Source organism: Triturus cristatus, chromosome 1_1, assembly GCF_964204655.1.
Source record: "Triturus cristatus chromosome 1_1, aTriCri1.1, whole genome shotgun sequence".
Classification (NCBI taxonomy): domain Eukaryota; kingdom Metazoa; phylum Chordata; class Amphibia; order Caudata; family Salamandridae; genus Triturus; species Triturus cristatus.
Genome location: NC_140579.1, coordinates 303,412,153 through 303,430,854, shown reverse-complemented (window position 1 = coordinate 303,430,854; position 18,702 = coordinate 303,412,153). Strand labels below are relative to the sequence as shown.

General features: G+C 42.6%; 1 protein-coding gene across 1 annotated transcript in view; it reads left to right on the top strand.

Annotated features, from left to right (window-relative positions):
* LOC146870158 (protein Wnt-2b-A-like) overlaps nt 1-18,702 on the top strand; it is an 873,677-nt gene that overhangs the window by 767,122 nt on the left and 87,853 nt on the right. The window lies entirely within an intron of this gene.

Sequence of the window (18,702 nt, the reverse complement as noted above, 5' to 3'; positions counted from 1 at the left end):
AAGCGTGCATTACTACTTGGTCTCTACTTAATTCTTCTTCAATAGCACCAAATCTACAGTCAATGGCTAACTTTTGAAGAGCTGTCACAAAATCATCAAAAGATTCATCCTTAAGTTGTTTCCTTTTAAAAAATGTAAAACGAGTAACACCAATACAAACTTTAGGTGAAAAGTAATTGTCCAGTTGTCTAATGGCTTGGTTGAAAACATTATCATCTCCTGCAACAGATTCTTTATTTAACTTATTATATACCCTTAAACCTTCTGGTCCTAAACTGTGCATCAATAAACCTTTTTTCCTGTCTGCAGATAATTTATTAGCATGGTCAATAGTGAATAAATAATTAATAAAATATTCTTTCCACTGTAACCATGGTACAGGATGATCCCCTGGGACGCATAAAAATTCTTTTGGTGGATTAACTGTAATACTGGTAACCGGAGTAGCCATTACATAGGTTTTGTAATTATAACCAGGAAACCTACAAAAAATGTGAAGTTATACCTGCAAGAAAAGTTGGGTTAAAATGAGAATACTAAACAACAAAATATAGATACTTGAAATGAAAGTCAAATGAAAACTATTCAATGAAGAGTTCCCTGTAAGTTCTTGAAAAACGTGAGTCAATTGTATCCAGAATCTGTATTTAATATTGATAAATGGACTCTATGTTTATTTACGTCTTCTTATTGTGGTACACAGTAGATGTTGAGTGGTTTGAAATTACTGATTTAAACGCCAGCCAAATAGAGTCTTGAAGTTACTGAATCTTGTGTGCAGAGAGTTAGGAACTCACAAGCAAAAGTGTCAACAGAAGGACAAGAAAAGACGGACTTCCTGCGTGTTACCCACAAAAATGACTTGTGCACGAATGTGGTTATGTATAATATTATCTTAAGCAAGGGCGCTTGCGCTCAATGTCAAACAGACTTAGCACCGCTTAGTGAATCCTTGAAAAGCGCTGAACAAAACAGGTCAGAAATCGGAAACTACCGACAGTTCGCTCGCTCGCTTTAGTGAGCTGTTTCCCCAAATGTGTACTGAGCAAAGTTCTTACCGCTATCTCCGTGCATCATAAAGAGTCATAAATCGCCGCCGTTGACATGCAAGATGACGGTGAATGAGGGAGATACACATTAGGAGACGAATAATCCGCAAAGTTTTACCTTCAGTTCCGAGGCACTCAAAGAACTCCAATGTCCAATAACGTGCAGTGAAGGCGGAGCGTAGGTAAATTAGCCAATTGTATTGAAAGCAATCCTGAATGGAGGCGAACGAGGCGGGCCAATTTACAAAGACCCAATCCAAGATAAGTTTATAGATGACACCTCCAAGCGAAGACAGGAAGCAGGCACACAAAGCCAAAACGCAGAAGGAAGAAAAAAAACTAAGGAATTTGCGTGGATCCGCTCCGGTTGAGCTCCAAGTCGCCAAAATGTAAGTGTAGTGAATACACTTAATTGTAGAGTTAATTAGAAATGAATTTATTAAATTGCTCAACCGGACAGCTTCAACGTGTCCTGTCCGGAGAAAATACCGTTAGCAAGTCCCAACGTACATATATCTTTTGAACACTAACGACACTTGTTAACAGACTCTGAGCTCGAGATAATGTCCACGAGTATGCACGTTTAAATATGCACAAGTATCAAATCATACGAAGGCACGGGCTTGTGGAATTCAAAGGTGCACGCGTTCTCACTATGCTTTGTTCTCGTGGTGACTAAATCAAGATACACGCGAACAAAGCAGGGCAAGGCACGCGACACTACACAGGTCACTCCTAACAACTGTCATATTTGTGGAGAACACTCCGAAGTGACTCTTGGCGCTATTGACAGTTAACAGATGTTTATTGTTACCCAGCCCAATGATACTCAGTTTATCATTCTCGAAAAGATGAAAGCCTGTGTGGACCCACCAGGAATTGAACCTATAAACATGGGCTCAACTATAGTTCACTTTAGCGGATGCAAATATCCACTGAACAACCAGACCCACAGTCTTGAAGCACAAATTATTAAATAAATAAATATTTTAAGCAACACTTTGAGCGCTGGTATTTAGGCCCTATGATGCAGTGAAAAGAGGTGAGTTGTGAAAACATTTAGGGTAATCTAACAGCGTAGTTATGCACAGCACTAGCCAGAGACCCAAAAATTGAATGTCGGGTGAAATTTCAAGAAAATGATTAATTGACTTAATATGAAAGTTAATTGAACCTGTCCAAATCCAAGATCAGTTTTGAAAGCCCCGCGTTCGGAGTTAATACTTTTGACGGTGTAATATCTCATCATGGGTATATTTTCCTAACCAGGTAAGCCGGCATGGGCCTCAATGAACAGGAAGGTTCACTGCTTAGTGACCTGAATGTCTGGAGTTCAGATTCTGGTAAGGGAGGCTCAGACTTCCATGCCCCCGAGGTTGGTAAAATGAGAGCCATAAACTGGGTAAAAATAATATCGGTTAGTTACAGCATGCAGAAATGGCAGTAGTACACTATGCTATGTACATGCAACCTATTATTATTGTATTTCATTGTAGTAACTATAGATCTCTTTATACTTCTTAAGGAGCCCTGGACTCTCTTTTTGAGCTGGGTGTTGGTTTTAGTTTGTCTAGACTGGGCTGTTTTCCACTTATTTGCTTTTTCTTTTGTTGGCACTGGTGTTTTGCCAGACCTAGGACCGACACATTGGGTATTTTTTGGTGACGCTGGTGTTTGGCCAGACCTAGGACCGACACATTGGGTATTTTTTGTTGACGCTGGTGTTTGGCCAGACATGGGACCGACACTTAGGGTATTTTGTGTTGGCACTGGTGTTTGGCCAGACCTAGGACCGACACTTTGGGTATTTTGTGTTGGCACTGGTGTTTGGCCAGACCTAGGACCGACACTTTGGGTATTTTTTGTTGACGCTGGTGTTGGGCCAGACCTAGGACCGACACTTTGTTTTGGTAATAGTGCACTTTATGAAACCTATATTCATGTTATTATTATAAATGTATAAGAGCCTTCAACGACGTTAAAAATACATTAGTAACATGAGAAATGAAGATTGTTATACGATACATTAATATATATTTAAGAAGCTTTTTAAAAATGTAAATATACAGTAATAGATATGTTGATTGAGAGGAGAATATTTCTGTGTAGACATCACTTGATGATTTTAGACATGGCTGTGGTTTTAATCTCAGATAAATAATACGCGATGGAGGTTATACACACCTGCCTTGCAGCAGTGACAAATCAGCCAGCCTCGGGTTTGTGCCACCAAACCCCTATTGAAGCTTGTTATGATAATCTATCTGTTCTCAAAAAAAGTTCATTCTACCCTTGTGTTCAAGAGAAATTGACATAGGATTTCATCACATTGACCGAGGCTGAGTAAGCTAAGATCTTTTTTCACTTAAATTTCATGCAGTGTTCACTATCTAATATGTAAATAGCCTGTGGGATGGCCCTTTTTAAGGACAATTTTAATTGGATAGTGAACTATCTGTTAGATTCTTCTAAGTCAATTAAAAACTCAGTAGTGCTTCATTGAAATGCCTAGAAAAAGCACAATGTTACAAATGATTTTAAGTTAAGTCTTGTTTTAAAACCAACTTCAGCGAGCCCTCCTTTGAGTGCGTCTGTAGGTGTCTGCAGTGGATAACTGCAGCCAGGGCTAGGTGTAGATGCCTGATTAACCAAAATCAAGCTGCAGAGATTGCACTGGGACAGAGATCCCCATCGAGCAAAGTGAGTACAGGATTGTTGGACCTAGCCCTTTATGTAGGGTCACCCCCAATATCTTTGCCTTCACCCGATCTGTTATCTGAACCACTTTTTGTTGGCTTTTAGGACTCTGCGCAGTTTATCACTGCTATACTGTGATAACGTGTTTGTGCTCTCTCCTTTAAGCATGGTAAAATTGGCTTACACCCAATTGCAACATTTAATTTACTTGTAAGTCCTAGTAAATTGGTACTACATGTAGCCAGGGCCTGTATATTAAATGTTACAAGTGGACCTGCAGCACTTATTGTGCCACCCACTCAAGTAGCCTTTTTAAACCCCATCTCAGGTCTGTCATTGCAGCCAGTGTGTGCAGTTTTAAACTGCCATGTCAGCCTGACAAAATAAACCTTTTGCCAGGCCAAAATCTCCCTTTTTATTACATATATGTCACCCATAGGGGAAGCCCTAAAAACCCATAGGGCTGGGTGCGTTGTATTTAAAAAGTTGGATATGCACTTTGAACTTTTACATGTCTCTCAAGTTTGTCTTTTTCTATTGCAAGGCCTACCCTTCCCATAGGATTACATTGGGATACCTTATTACATTTAGTAAGTGATAACGTTTGTTTGAGGGCAGGTACGAATGTCATGTTTGGAGACTGAGGAATTGTAATTTAAAACCCTCTTTAATGGTAAAGTCAGATTTCAGTCACAATTCTGAAAATGTCACTTTTAGAAAGTTGGCATTTACTAGTCCTAACCATTTGGTGCCTGCAGACTGTTTCCTCGGTCTCATGACTAGTGTAGTTGGCAGTTGGCTTTTGTGTATTCCTCCCAGACAGCCACAGAATAGAGGGTCTGGGTAGGATGGGCCATCCTGACTTGATGAGAGGTGCAGAGCAGTCACCTGTCACACTTGCACTTCACAGACTGCCTTAGCTCACACACAAAGGACTCTTCACTAGCCAATTGTGCCTGCAGACAGCCTAGAACCAAGGCAGGGAGGCAGGAAATTCCAGACATTTCTGTGGGGGAAGACTCCAGAAGTTTTTTTTCACTTCAAAGTGGACACAGGTATAAAAAGGGACCATCAGGCTCACTCTTCCGTACACTCCTGGACCTGTGGATACTACAGAAGAAGGACTGCCCTGCTGCTAGGGGACTGCCTTGATGCTTCAGGGCTGCCCTGCTGTCTGCGAAAGAGGACTTGGGCCTGTACCCTTCATCCAAGGCTGAAGTGACTCCAAGGGTCAGCTGACTGCCCTCCTGTTCTGAGCTACCAGGATATAACAAGCTCCAAAGTCTTCACTGCAAAAGACCAGCTCACCTGCTACACTGGACCTGGAAGTGGACCTGCCTGGTCTCTGCTGGAGTGAGGTCCTGCATCCTAGTTCCTGGACCCTTGGTGTGGCATCAGTTGAGCTATTCCTAGAAGAAAAGGAGAAATCTTGAAGTTTTGGCCTCTTCGTGACCGTTAATGAGTCAATTTGTTCCAAGATCTTGACGCCCTTGCCAACCGCCAAAGTGAAGCTCTGGTGAACCAGACTCTTCGCTCTACAGCGACCGCTGCCTACGCGCGATCTGCACTTAGCGCTACAGCATCGACAGCCCGCAGTGACCGCCAAAACAAAGCGTGTGTGACGACCGTCCATGACGCCCGACAGCCCTTCGCGCCACAGTGATAACCGACTACGACGCCTGACCTGCTCTTCGCACTCCAGCGACTTCCATTCCCGACACTTTCCTTACTCCTCACGGCCTCCTCCACCGCAAACTGGACTCTTCATGCTAGAATTTAGAAGGTAACTTTTTCAGCGGGGCTAACGTGGTACCTGTATCCAGCCTGCACTCCAGCAGGGTCTGCCTGAACTTGTGACTTTCACCCGGTTTCGCACGACCAGATAACCGCAAGAGGCGCTTTTTGCTTTCAAGCTCAATGCTTAATCTTAAATATTTAAAATTGCATGTCAGTTCTACTGATCGGATTTTAGTCATTTTGGTGTCAAATAATATTACATTTTACTCAATTCAATTTTTCTAAATCCGTGTGGTATTTTTCTTGTGTTCTGTCTACACTTTACTGTTTAAGTGCTGCATAAATACTTTACACATTGCCTCTACGTCAAGCCTGACTGCTTTTGTGCCAAGCTACCAGAGGGTTAAGCACAGGTTAATTGATTGACTTTTGTGGTTCACACGGACAAGGATTGAGGCAGTTGCTTTTGTCCTCATCTAACACCCAATTATGAGAGCTATTTTACTTTCTGCCATTAACTGTCACAACCTTACTTTTTTGCTCGTTGATCTTAAGGAAATGTTTACTTGCAATAGGGCTTTGGGGGAGCGGCCGACCATCGGGAGGCTCGCCCCCCCGGGGGGTTTTGGGCCGGGGGGCAGCCAGAGCACGGGGGCGGGTTGGGCTAGATTTGGGCTACTTGGCTGGTTGGGCTCTGGTTGGGCTCCTTTTGGGCTGGTGGGCTATTTAGCCGGCCATTTTGTGTGGCGACCCACCATTTTGGTGGATCGTGACACAACGGCCAGCTGGGTGGTTGGCGCAAGCTTTGTACCGCCCTCCCTCCCTAAGAGTTTGTGGGCGCCCCACCCCTCTTTTGGGGGTGGGGGTGTCGGTTCTGGCTTGGCAGTCGGGGTGGTTTTCTTGGGGACAGGTGCATCGGGGGGATGCTTTGTTGGGGTTGTCGCTGGAACAGGTGCTGGTGTGGTGCGCAAGGATTTGGGGGGCGTTTTTCCTAGGTCATGGGGGACATATACTGAGTTATGGTTACCGTGGGATAGAACATAAGAAGTTACCTAGTTAGGTAGGGTAGGAAAGTTAGGATTTGTAAGTTGTGTTATGATTGTTGCAGGGGGGATACAATTTTAGGGGAGGGGGTGGGGGGCCAGATAGGAAGGCTATATTTAGTGAGGATTCGTTTTTTACGGCACAGGCCAAGGTATGTTTTTATGTAAGGTGCACCTGTTTCCAATAAAGCGGCCTTTTTCACACCAACAAGCTAGCCTGTGGTCTGTGCTGCCCCCCGTAGGGCCCAATGTGTGCATTTTAGAAAATGATGTCTCCAAGACCAAAATCAACTCGTCAGCATGCATCAAGGTGAATGGAATGAGATGCCATTAGATTAGTAAATATTCCAGGTAAATCATGTAGGTATAGTGAAAATAGAAGGGGAGCTAATAGGTATCTCTATCTTAGGCAATTCAGAGTTTCTATGTATACAGAGATTCCACTATCTCCGGCAATTCCCACTGTACACCACAAGGAATATTAATTTCAGAAGGGTATCTCGTTGTGGGGGCCCCCGAGCTGCAGGAGGCCCCCGAGTTGCAGGGGGCCCCCTCAGCACAGTACTTAGGCCTGAGAGCTCCGGATTAAATCTGGAGAGGGGACCCCTCCATTGTACCTTGCAAGGGGGCCCCCTCATCTTTCGTTACGCCACTGGTGCACACAAAACAAAAATAAAATAGACTTAAAATTGACTCATGTTGAATGCCTGCACCTACATATGGGTAGGACAGAGCAGAGCTCACACAAGGCGATCAATACTAGATTCAAATGACTGTATTACTTTCCATAACTCACGCAACGCATCGACAATTAAAAAAATTAAGCAACTTCTAAAAAACTAACAAAGGAATAGATACAAAATCATACCCAAAATGGAAATGTCTCGCTATTGCACACAGTGTGTCAAACATCAAGCTGCATTTAGCCTTTTTCTAAGCACTTCTGATTTTGGCAGAAATGGGAACAGAGGCAAAGGGAGTAAAAGTAATTTGAACAGGTTAATATAGTGTTGTCAAATGGAGAAGGTTGAATTAGAATTTTGGTCTCATAAATTGGCAATCTCCTGGTTAACGAATATCCTTTATTTAAAACAAATGAAGTAAACTGGTTGTGCACCATGCTTGATTCTCAAGAAACAAGCAAAATGTGTTTGGCTTTGTGTTTCAAAAGTGAAGTAAATGTATTTGCTCAATTTCTAATGACTTAAACAAAAATCATGGGTAATGAGTTAATTTATGTATTTATTTTGCACTGGTACTATAGGCCCCTTTCCCTACAATGAAAGCACCAAAACGTGAGCAAAACATTATTTACTGTGATCCTATAAATGCTAATGAAAGCATACTTGCCTTCCATATATTCATAAAAATGACCCAAAGAGAGAAAGCACACGTGCATAGAACACCTCGTATTTATCATAATCTAAACAACGCTGATGAACACCTTAGAAAGCAGGCCTTCATTTTCAACCCTGGTGTTTTTTCAATTACCAGGACTACATATGTCAGTTGTGTGTCATTATACACGTTTTCACTTAAAAATATCTGCATTTGATCCGAAATATTAGGGCCCTATTACGATGCCAGTTCGTGTTGGAAACAAGAGCACCCGACAAGGAGTCGGAGGTCCCGCATTCTGAATTATGATGCAACCGCATTCACGGCAGTTGTAAAGTGTATGTTTACTATTGCGGTTTGTGCTGCGGGCCTGAGCACTAGTAAACATGCACTTTTTACAAATCCCTACACCGTGTGACAGGCACCATGCAGTGCCTGCCACATGGAGCAGGGATGTTTAGGGGGGGCCCCACAGGCTCCATAGTGGAGGTCGCGGAAGGACGGAGACTCTGCTAGGGGCCCCAAAGTCTGTTTCCATCTGCCATAGAAAGGCAGACCGAAAGGGACATCGTAATCCCTATGGCACTGCCTAAGTAGGCACTGCCCTTATTGTAGGGAAAACATTCTGACCGCTGGGCCAACGGGCTCCTCAGTGGTTTAGCAGCTGCTCTTTTGTCACCTGTGGCGGTGCCAGCCTTTGCCGCCCTGTTGTGACCGTAAGAGCGGGAGGCGGTGCGGGTGATCCATTCCAGCCCATCGGAACAGCAGCGGTCAGTCCCTCAGCCTGCTGCCTCCGACCGCCGTATCGTAATGCAGCAGTCGGACTGCAGGGACAGATGTCATTTGGACCATAACTGACAGCCGGTTGGTTGCGATCCGACTGACATCGTAATAAGGCCCTGTGTGCAATAAGATATAAGTTATAACCCCAACCAGTTATCCCTGATTTACAAACAAATATATCTAGAACCATTTCTAATTTAACACATTATTTTTCCGAGTTAATTAGAATATGTAGTCCAAACTGTTTAAACCATAAAGGAAACAAATAGGAAAATACGGAGGGACAATTTCCAAAAAGTGCAGAATTCAAGTGAGTCGTTTGCCACGGATTTTCATTTGGAAAAAACTTTCATAGTTTTCCTTCTAGTGAAGTGGCACCGCCACTTATCTAAAGTGGTAGGACAGCCGCGAAGGGGGGAGAAATAATATAAAAATAAAAAAGATTTACCTGCTGCTCCACTCTTGCTGATGCTGCTGGTCACCTTGCTGCTCCTCTCGTCGGGCCGGAAGGAGATGGGCCCTCAAGGCACAAGCTCCCCACCCAATCCAGATGCTGCTCTCATGCAGGAGAGCAACGCCTGGATTGGTATGAGCTGTCTTGTTTGCCACTCAGACAGTGCATTGGAGCTTGTGGCATTTCTCCAACCTTGCTGTGCAACACAGCTGGGTTCGAGAAGCATATGTGCGCATGTCTGTTTGGGTGAGGTTGGTGTTCTGTGTGAATCCAAGTGCCTAGTCATTCAGAGAAAAATCAGGATTCAAAACCATCAAAGTTCATGTAATTGACCTAGGTTTATATTGTTTCTTGTTTGTTGACCTTGGAAATAACAGTAATTCTCTCTCAGTTAGGATGAGCTTCAGGTAGGCAGGGCCTAGACATCCGGGTCTGGAAGGTGTGCAGGCAGTGTTTGGCTTTCGGTGTCTGAAGCAGAGAAGACTCTCCATTAGTGTTGTGTAACATAAGCATATTGGTGAATCTTGTGCTCGTAACTGTGAGTAGATGAATGGTAGGTAATTAATAGGCCAGAGGTTGTGATGCCATCAGTTTGTATTGTAGGTTTGTTTATGAGTGGTAGGATCTGGCCTTTCCTGAGAGCTTCTAGGAAGATGGCTTGATTGAGGAAATTACTGACAAGGGAGAGTAGGGGTAAGAGAGCATCCCATAGAGAGTTTTCATGAAGGGCAATGGCAGGACATCATCTTCATAAAAAGTGGCTTTGAAAGAGCTGAGTATATCAACAAGATCTGCGAGATATTGTGTTATGTTTTAACATGTTATGTTCCTTGCTGGTTGCACATGACCTAACCTAGCCTTCAGGGTTCTGGAATTGTTTTTCTGAGGGTAGAACCTTTTGACTACAGTTGCAGAGTGGCCTGAGTAGGCATAGATGGTTGCTGTGCCTTGCTGTTGGTGCCTCTTATTTGGAATAAATCTATTTGGAAAAATACAAGAATTGTTCATAGCAGTCTTTACATTGTGGCGACAAGGACTTGAGGCATCAACTCAAAACTGTGTGTATGGACCCTGATTACTGGAATATTCCTAGGCTACCATTGGTGTGGATGAACATGAGACTACTCTACAAAGTTGAAGGTGCATATAAAGTTTTGGTGTACGTGGTGCTAGTTATTGTGTTGGGCTTTTGTTAAATTTGGTGACCAATGTTATTTAAACAAATCACACAATCTTATAATTTTTGCTGCTAGGATTGCGGCATTCCAGGGTTCAGTGAACGAGTGCCATTGAACGCCACATGTGCTGGTGTTTCGGCATTCCAGGATTCTGCAGGTGAGCTCCATAGCAAGGCCACAAATGATGGTTTTGCGGCATTCCAGAAATTAGCGAAACATCGATCACCGCATTTGCATGCAGTTCTGTCTGCACTGGTAGTTTTCCTGAGGGAAGAACCTTTTGAAGACAGTTGCAGAGCGGCCTGGAGGATGTGTAGATGGTTGTTGTCCCTTGCTGTTGGTGCCTCTTGAATCTATTTAGAAAAGTACAAGAAGTTGTCAGAGCAGTTTTTACAGATAGGGCTTCTAAGGTTGACAGTTGCAGAATTCTACAGGAAGGGGTGGTCATTAATTATAAAGTAAGCTTGATGTTGGGGATTTATTGTTGTATCTTCTGTATTTGTTCTCGGAAGAAGAGACTGATGGCATTGCACCTTTCTGTGGAGTGAGGAACAAGTGGTTCTGGCAGGAGCTTGATGTACTACTTGTCTTGAAAAGTGTTCTCCTTCTATTGGAGGCTTCGTTGATGGTGTTGGTACAATAAATTGCTTTGACTGATGGGATGAGCTGTCTGCATGTCGGAACCTCATTATTGTGAGGTAATCATGCACTGAATGCTCCGTGACCCTGCTGGGCAATAAAAGGCAGAAACAATTCAGATGCAGTGGGGCCCTCATGCCATAGGTTCTCAAATTGTCTGCACCTGCTGCACTATTGTTAGTTGTTCCCTTCCTTGTTTTTGCAAAAAATGCACAAAGGTACTTCTACAATAGGACAGTGCATAAATGAATCCTTTACATTTTATGCCACCACTGATATGTCTCCAGCCATCTGATTATAAACATTTAAGGCTACACGGAGGAGGAACTTATTTTAAAAATGGCAAACATAAAGACACGTTGTTTTCTAGCAATCTAAGAATTAGAGCTGGAGATACATTCCTTAGCACAGCATTATAAACTCACACCAGAGTTAGTTCTTTTACACAACAATTACATTTGATGAGGGGTAAACTTAGAGCCATGCTGGCCAATAGGACAGAACTCACCTTCTTACACTTGAAGCAATAGTCCAATGAGACCTATAATAAAATGGGTTGACTACGAGAAAAAATAGCAAATTCCCATATCAAAGAAATGCATACTCTACATGACAAACTTCTACAGACTGAGCCTAATGAACTGAAGGGATTCCAGACGTATTACGACACACTGTATACGGCAGAGCATTGTTCTTTCATCTCCCAATACAACCAAATTATTGATGCGCACTTAACTAAAATTCCGAGCAAATATGCCGAACAATTAGAGACCCCGATACAGGACGAGAGAGTAAAAGCGACAATAAAACAACTGAAAGCTGGCAAAGCACTGTGCTGGGGCAGCTTTACAAGGGCATTCTTCAAAGTCTTCCTGCACAAACTACTCCTAGACTAATATCTTTCTTCAATACATTTCTTTCCGATAGTTCAGTAGCACTTTCCATGTTGGAAGAGGTCATCCCAGGTATATTAAAACTGGGCAAAGATCTTACAGACCAATTGCGTTACTGCATGTAGACGCCAAACTTAACTCTAAAATCCTGGCCAACAGACCGGAGAAACTGAGAAAGAGGTGAAAAAATAGATCTCCGTGCTTCTAAACCCTCTAAATGTGGAAAAATCATATGACCAGCTTGACTGGGGTTTTTAAAGACTCGTCTTCGAAGAGGTGGGGTTGACACCCCGATTTATCCATGATTATGGCTAACTATACTACCCCAAGCCCGAATAGCTCTCAATGGCATACTCTTGCAGATATTTCAACTGACAAGAGGTATGAGACAGGGATGCCCTCTGTCCCCCTTATTGTTTGCTCTGAGCATTGAGCTGTTGGCATCTTATATCAGCGAAGCAGACAATATTCAAGGGATATTTGGTGCAAAGGGATGTAAATTAGCCATATTCTCTGTTGTGTATGCACATTAGGAGACCCCACTAACTCACCTGGAAACACACTCGTGCAGCTGGAATATTTTGAAACCCAAGAGGTTAAATACTCAACAAAGCAAAATCGAAGGTGTTAATATTAATCTTTCTAGAGCAACTGTAGATGCTCTATGCACCATATTTCCACTTAGGTGGGCCTCTACTTAGGTTAAATATTTTGGAATAAATCGCACACTAAATGTTCAAGACTTTTACAAAGCTAATTATCCCTCGCAGCTTATTGAGCTCAAACATGATTTATGTAAGTAGACACCTCTCTTCCACTCCTGGATTGCTCGTATCAATGTGGTAAAAATGAATATTTTGCCCAGAATCTAAGCCCTTCTCATCCTAATAGAAGAGAGTTTCTTTAGCTCCTTTCAAGATATGATTCCCAAATTTTATATGGAGTGGCTCTAACCCACAACTCCCATTGAAACTACTAAAACAAAGAAAACATCAGGGATGATTAGCAATGCCTGATTTTAAATTATATTATTGTGCAACACAATTGTGCACTGTGGTGGAGTGGTTAAAGGAGGAAGTGGATATACGATGGCCTAAAGTGAAAAGAACTTTCATGAAAAAACCTTTGCAAAAAGTCGTCTTGCATTGCAAATGCCACAGATCATGTAATGCCTACCTTGTCACACCTGTCAATACCACACTCCACAAATGGAATACAGTCAATGAACAAGATGCCCACACTACCTATCCCTCCTCTAAGAATTTGGGTTATTGGTTGAGGGGGGTGTAAGCCCCACTCAGGCAGCAACCACAATCCTTGTCAAGGTGAACCACAAAAGTCACTAAATTAACCTCTGCTTAATCCTCTGGTAGACTGGCACAAAAGCAGGGAGGCTTACCATAGAGGCAATGTGTAAAGTATTTCTGCAGCACACAAACAGTAATTAAGTGAAAACACAGCACAAGAAAAATCCCAAACCAATTTAGAATAATAGAGTCAATTTTAATGAATAAAATGATACCCGAACAATAAAAATCCAATAGGTAGAACTGGAGAAGTAATTTCAAACTTTTTCGTAAAAATAGATCTTAGAAGCACAAAGTGTCACTGTGGTAATCGGGTCGCACTGGAGCGGGAGAAAATCAAAAGTTCAGGTCATCTGCGAAGGAGCGTGAGCCAGATACAGGGACCATGTTAGTCTCCCTGAGAATTGTACCTTATGTACTTGATGCAAGGCTTTGCGTCACTCTGCATCAGTTCCCATGAGGAGTTGTGAGGGCAGTGATGTGAAGCACTACATCGAGCTGCGCCATGCTGCATCGATGCTGATGAGACTTCTGATCCAGAGCTGAACTGCAAGGTCCTGCGTCGAGTAGCATTGCTTTGCTACTCGATGGTTCTGATGTAGCTAGCGATCAGGAGCTGCGAGGGGATGAGATGTGAGATCCTACGCCAAGCTGCATTGGTTCTGACAGGAAGGGAGGAGTACACTCTGATGCTAGCCAATGGTCCAGGAACTGGGGAGGCACATCCTTGAGATCATTAACTCACTCCAGCACAAGCCAGCGGGACTAAGGAAGGTCCAGTTGCAGGTCCAGTGCAGCAGGTCAGCTGGGCAGTTGCAGGGAGACCTCTGGAGATAGTTGTGTCCCTGTAGCTCAGACAGGAGATCATCCAACTGACCCTTGGAGTCACTCAGATCGCCCTAGGCTGAAGGGAGCAGGTCCAGCCTTTCTTCTCAGAAGGCAAAGCAGTCCTCAAGCAGCAGAGCTGTGCTCTCATGTAAGAGCAGTCCTTTTCTGTAATGTCTACAGGCCCAGGAGTGTACTGATGAGTGACCCTGGAGGTCCAATATGTATACCTGCTGCCAGTCTTTGAAGTGGGGGATTCCCTATATTGCCCCCCCCCCGACCACCGGTTCTGGAGAGGTCTTTCCTTTCCCTCTCAAGGCTCCACACTTGGGTGACCATAGGCTGGTGTCAGGTTCCTTTGAGTATGCTGGAGGCAAGCCCTTTAAAGTGAAAGTGGGGCAGGGCACAGATCCACCCCCTCAGCCATCATTGAAGGATGGACCATCCTGACCACACCTACTTCCCTTTGTGTCACTGTCTGGGAGGAATACACAAACCCCACAGCACAGCCATTCACATGACTCAGGACACTGGTAGAAGGCACACATAGCTAGGATCAGAAAATGCCAACTTCCTAAAAGTAAAAAGAAAACAACAACTTAGTACCTTGGCTGGAAATAATTTATAACAACCAGGTCAAGAAAGTTAATTACCTTGTCTGTGGTTCATTGCTATTTAAGTAAAAATAATGTGCTAACTTTTTTGTTTTTAAACACCATTCATCATATCATATGCAGTGGATTACATAAACCAAGGTTGTGTAGGCAAACTAGGTCACAGATCAAATAAAGAAATTTTGATACTTGCCAGTCAGGTGCAAAAGTGACAATTTCTAGTGATGAAACATATTTACATTTCATTAACATTACACCAATATTGTGTTTGAATACATTACAATAACACCATTTAATAAAAACCCAAGGTACAGCTTATGAAAAAAAAATAAGCTGGAAGATTCTAGAACAAAGTGATATTGAAGGCAACAGGGAATTATCAGCAAAAGTGAATGTTCACTGGGTGAATGCATGGTTGCTTAGAATGCACAAAAAAATCATCTGACAGAAATATTGTGTCCTAAATATAATTCACAATATTATCGTCTCTTTGGTGTAGATTTTCTGTTTTAAACTGCAGTGGAGTGAAATTTTTGTAAATTATATTCAGCATATGCAATTTCTGTCAGAGCACATTTTTGATGCTATTTTATCAGATAATCTTAGATAAAACACCTATCAGGATTGTGTGGTTGACCTCAAAAACATATTAGGCAATGTGTTCCTAAGGAGATTAGATAAACTGAAAATAAACCAGCCAGGTCAATTAAATAAGCCTTTTAAGACCAATAAAATTTAAAAACTATGAAGGGATATTAAATTATTTAAAATGCAATACAGAAGGAAACAATATTGTTTAGTCAAAATGAATGGAACTCAAATACAGGGAATTAGCATTAAGGTCAGTAAAATGCAACAAAGAGTCTGACATAAAATCAAGCCTTAGAGTAAAAGATTCTAAAGCCTAGGCAAGAGACTAACAAGGGTCTGCTTTCTAACAGCTGGGGCAAATTAGAATGTCTCACCTCCAAATGTGAATCCTTTTATTACAAAAGACACAGAAAATGTCACATAGCATAAAATGAACCGAGGGCCTCATTACGACATCGGCAGTCCGCCCGCCGATGCCGTGGTCGCCAGAACACCGCAAAGGCAGCGGTATTTGGGCCGCCGTATTCTGAGTGGACTGCCGGGCCATAGCTCGGCCATTGAGAAGGGCTGCAGCAGATGCTGTCATGGTGCAGTGCCTTCTGCATGTCTGTACACCGTATGCCATGCACCATGTCATACATGGCACAAGTGCACGCACAACAGTGATTGTAGAGGGTGGCCTTCAAGTGCCCCCATGCACTACCCCCTAGGCAAAATCACCCGGGGCCCTGTTTGTGGCCTCTTCCTTCCCTTTCTGCCATCCTTTTCATGGCTGAGTTCCCGTCAGTAAAAGGCGGTGGGAAAGGGAACTTATAATCTCGACGGCAGTGCCTGCCTCTGCATCACTGCCATTCCCAGTGGCCATCGTCTCTGTGGCACCATTGGAATCCAACATCCTGGTGGTGTAGTAGTGGGCTGGTGGCAGTCTGACCGCAAAACTTGTAATCTGGTGGTCGGACCACAACCACAGGTACGGCAGTCCTGGGACCGCCGTACTCGTAATAAGGCCCTAAAAGTTGCAGGTATCAACCAATCACAGTACATCAATGTGCAACATAATTGAGCTAAATAAAATATTAACTAATCCCTATTTGGCCATATGTCAACGTTTTTATATATGCCACAGATGTGACAATACAAATCTAGTTACACAAAAAACAATGACAAGCTTGTAAATAAATAGGCTTACAGTAGTACAGACATGAAAGGCCTTGAATAGTTACAAAGAAGCGAAACTTGCACCAGAATTCTTCATGGACAGCATGCCAATAACAAACATTTCATTAGTGGTGTACATTTTACTCTTTACGATTGGAAGAGAAATAAAAAATGAACATGCATGATGGCTGCATTGAAATTCGAGATGGAGTCAGAGTCAGGGCCAGTTTGAGCCTAGTTTGGCCAATCACAGGACACTACAGTATTGGTAAATGAGAATCTTCTTGTTTTTAATGCAAAATGTTCATGATGTTAAGCACACATTATTTATTAATCAGGAATATTTTCTTCAATATTTTGATTATGATATCCAGATACCATACTCCAATTACAAAGGTCTTTGTGACCGGAAAGAGAACATAGCCTTCAATGGAGCGTCAAGAAATTGTGGATTGCACAATTTGCATCATGGCACATGAAGAATTTCTGAAATTGTTGAACCTCTTTGCTTCTCGTGTACACTTCAGAAAGGGGAGGAATTAGGGCATATATGCAAGCTTTATTGGATAGTTTTATTAAACCTGCAGCAACAAATACAAAGATCAAAGTTATGCTAAGGCGAAGTGAGCGACCCCAGCATTGTAGATAACATCCACAGACCTTAATAGTCTCTGCTAGAAAAAGGAAGATGGTCCCGGAGCAGAACTGGCACCACCTAGAACAAACAGCAACAAAAACCGTGGCCCTATATTATAAACCATATGGGATTAATTAATAAGGGTAAGTAAGAACTTGGAAACAGTCCCAAAATGATGTTTCTATCTTCCCCACAATAGTGTCCAACAGTGTACCTTTGGTACCCCACTTAAAGTAGACCACAAGGATCCAGACCAGGTTTTTACAGTGTAGAGCTATGAGGAGGTCTTTTGAAACGTCTCAGAAGACCTAGGACGAGATGTATCAATATTGGGAATAGCGATTACCTTATTGTGATTTGTTGCGAATCGCAATTAGGCAATTGCTATTCCTAATGGATGAAACTCATAGAGTTTCATTTAGTGAATCCTAGCAGGTTGCAAATCGATCTACCTCATGAATATTAATGAGGTAGGTCACAATTTGCGACCTATTAGGAATCGTTAAAATCACAGGAATGGTGGCCTGCTGCGGTCAGAAGACCACCATGTCTGTGATTGCTTTCAAATCAACCATTTTATTTTTAAATGCAGCCCGTTTTCCTTAAAGAAAAACAGGTTGCATTTCAAAAAGAAAAATGAAAAGTTGGACCACTGTCTTCTGGACCCCTTCCCATTTGCGAATGGTTTACCACCTACTTAAAGTAGGTGGTAAAATGCTAATGTTTGGCAACTGCATTTCGGTCACTAAACATTCTAACATAAACTACGATTCGGTGTTAGGAAGGGACGTCCTAAACACGTCCCTTCCTAATACGGAATCGTTATGTATTCACAATTCCAAACTGAGATTCAGTAACATGTTACCGAATTGTAATTTGTGAATGATACCAACCAAAATGCATTTTTCTGGTCGCTAATGGCCCTATTATGTAAATTGGGCCATTTGTGACCTGAAAAATGCTCGATACATCCGGCATCTGATGCCTTAGCATGCTTACCTCAAAAGCTCCCAAAAACATAGCTAGTGGTTACATATCCTGGTCAAGCGTTACAATCTCCATCTTTTTTCCCATGGGTCATGGCAAACGAGCTTTGCAGTCCATTATGCAAAAAAAGTCTAATAAATGCAGTTAAATACAACTGACAAAGTAGACATTGTTTGCAACTCCTAAATAAGACTGGAATTGGCCTACATGGCCATCTGAGTGTGTCAACACACATCAGGTGTTTCCTCTCCTACACATAATAGACAAGAGTAGCAAGGCCTGTTTGATTCCCCTTTTTGTGTTGTTGCATTTGCCTTGGAACCCAGAGAACTCTTGTGGACGAAGCTGAGAAATAAGAAAAATGATGAAACTCCATGAATCATAATAAGACTTTACAACGGAGCTACTTTGCACATGAGGTTTACACAGGGACAGAAGTTGACTAAACTTATTATCACTTAGGAGGCATAACACAGGGGTACCTCTTTGCACCATTGCTTTGCTCCCTGTATGTTATCATATGCATGACACTAACATGGAATTTCTCATTAGTCCCCTTGCATTCTTGTCTCCTTGGAAACCTTTCCATGTCACTTCCTCAATGCCCTTAGATTTGAGCGGTTTGACCAATAATGCCTGGAACATTCAGCCACTTCCTCTAGGCCACATGATATCTGTTGGCACAAGCCTATGTGTTACAAATGATCTTTTAAGAAGCCACATGTCTCACTCCACCTACTGACCCCCTACACCTACCCATTTGTTTTTATCA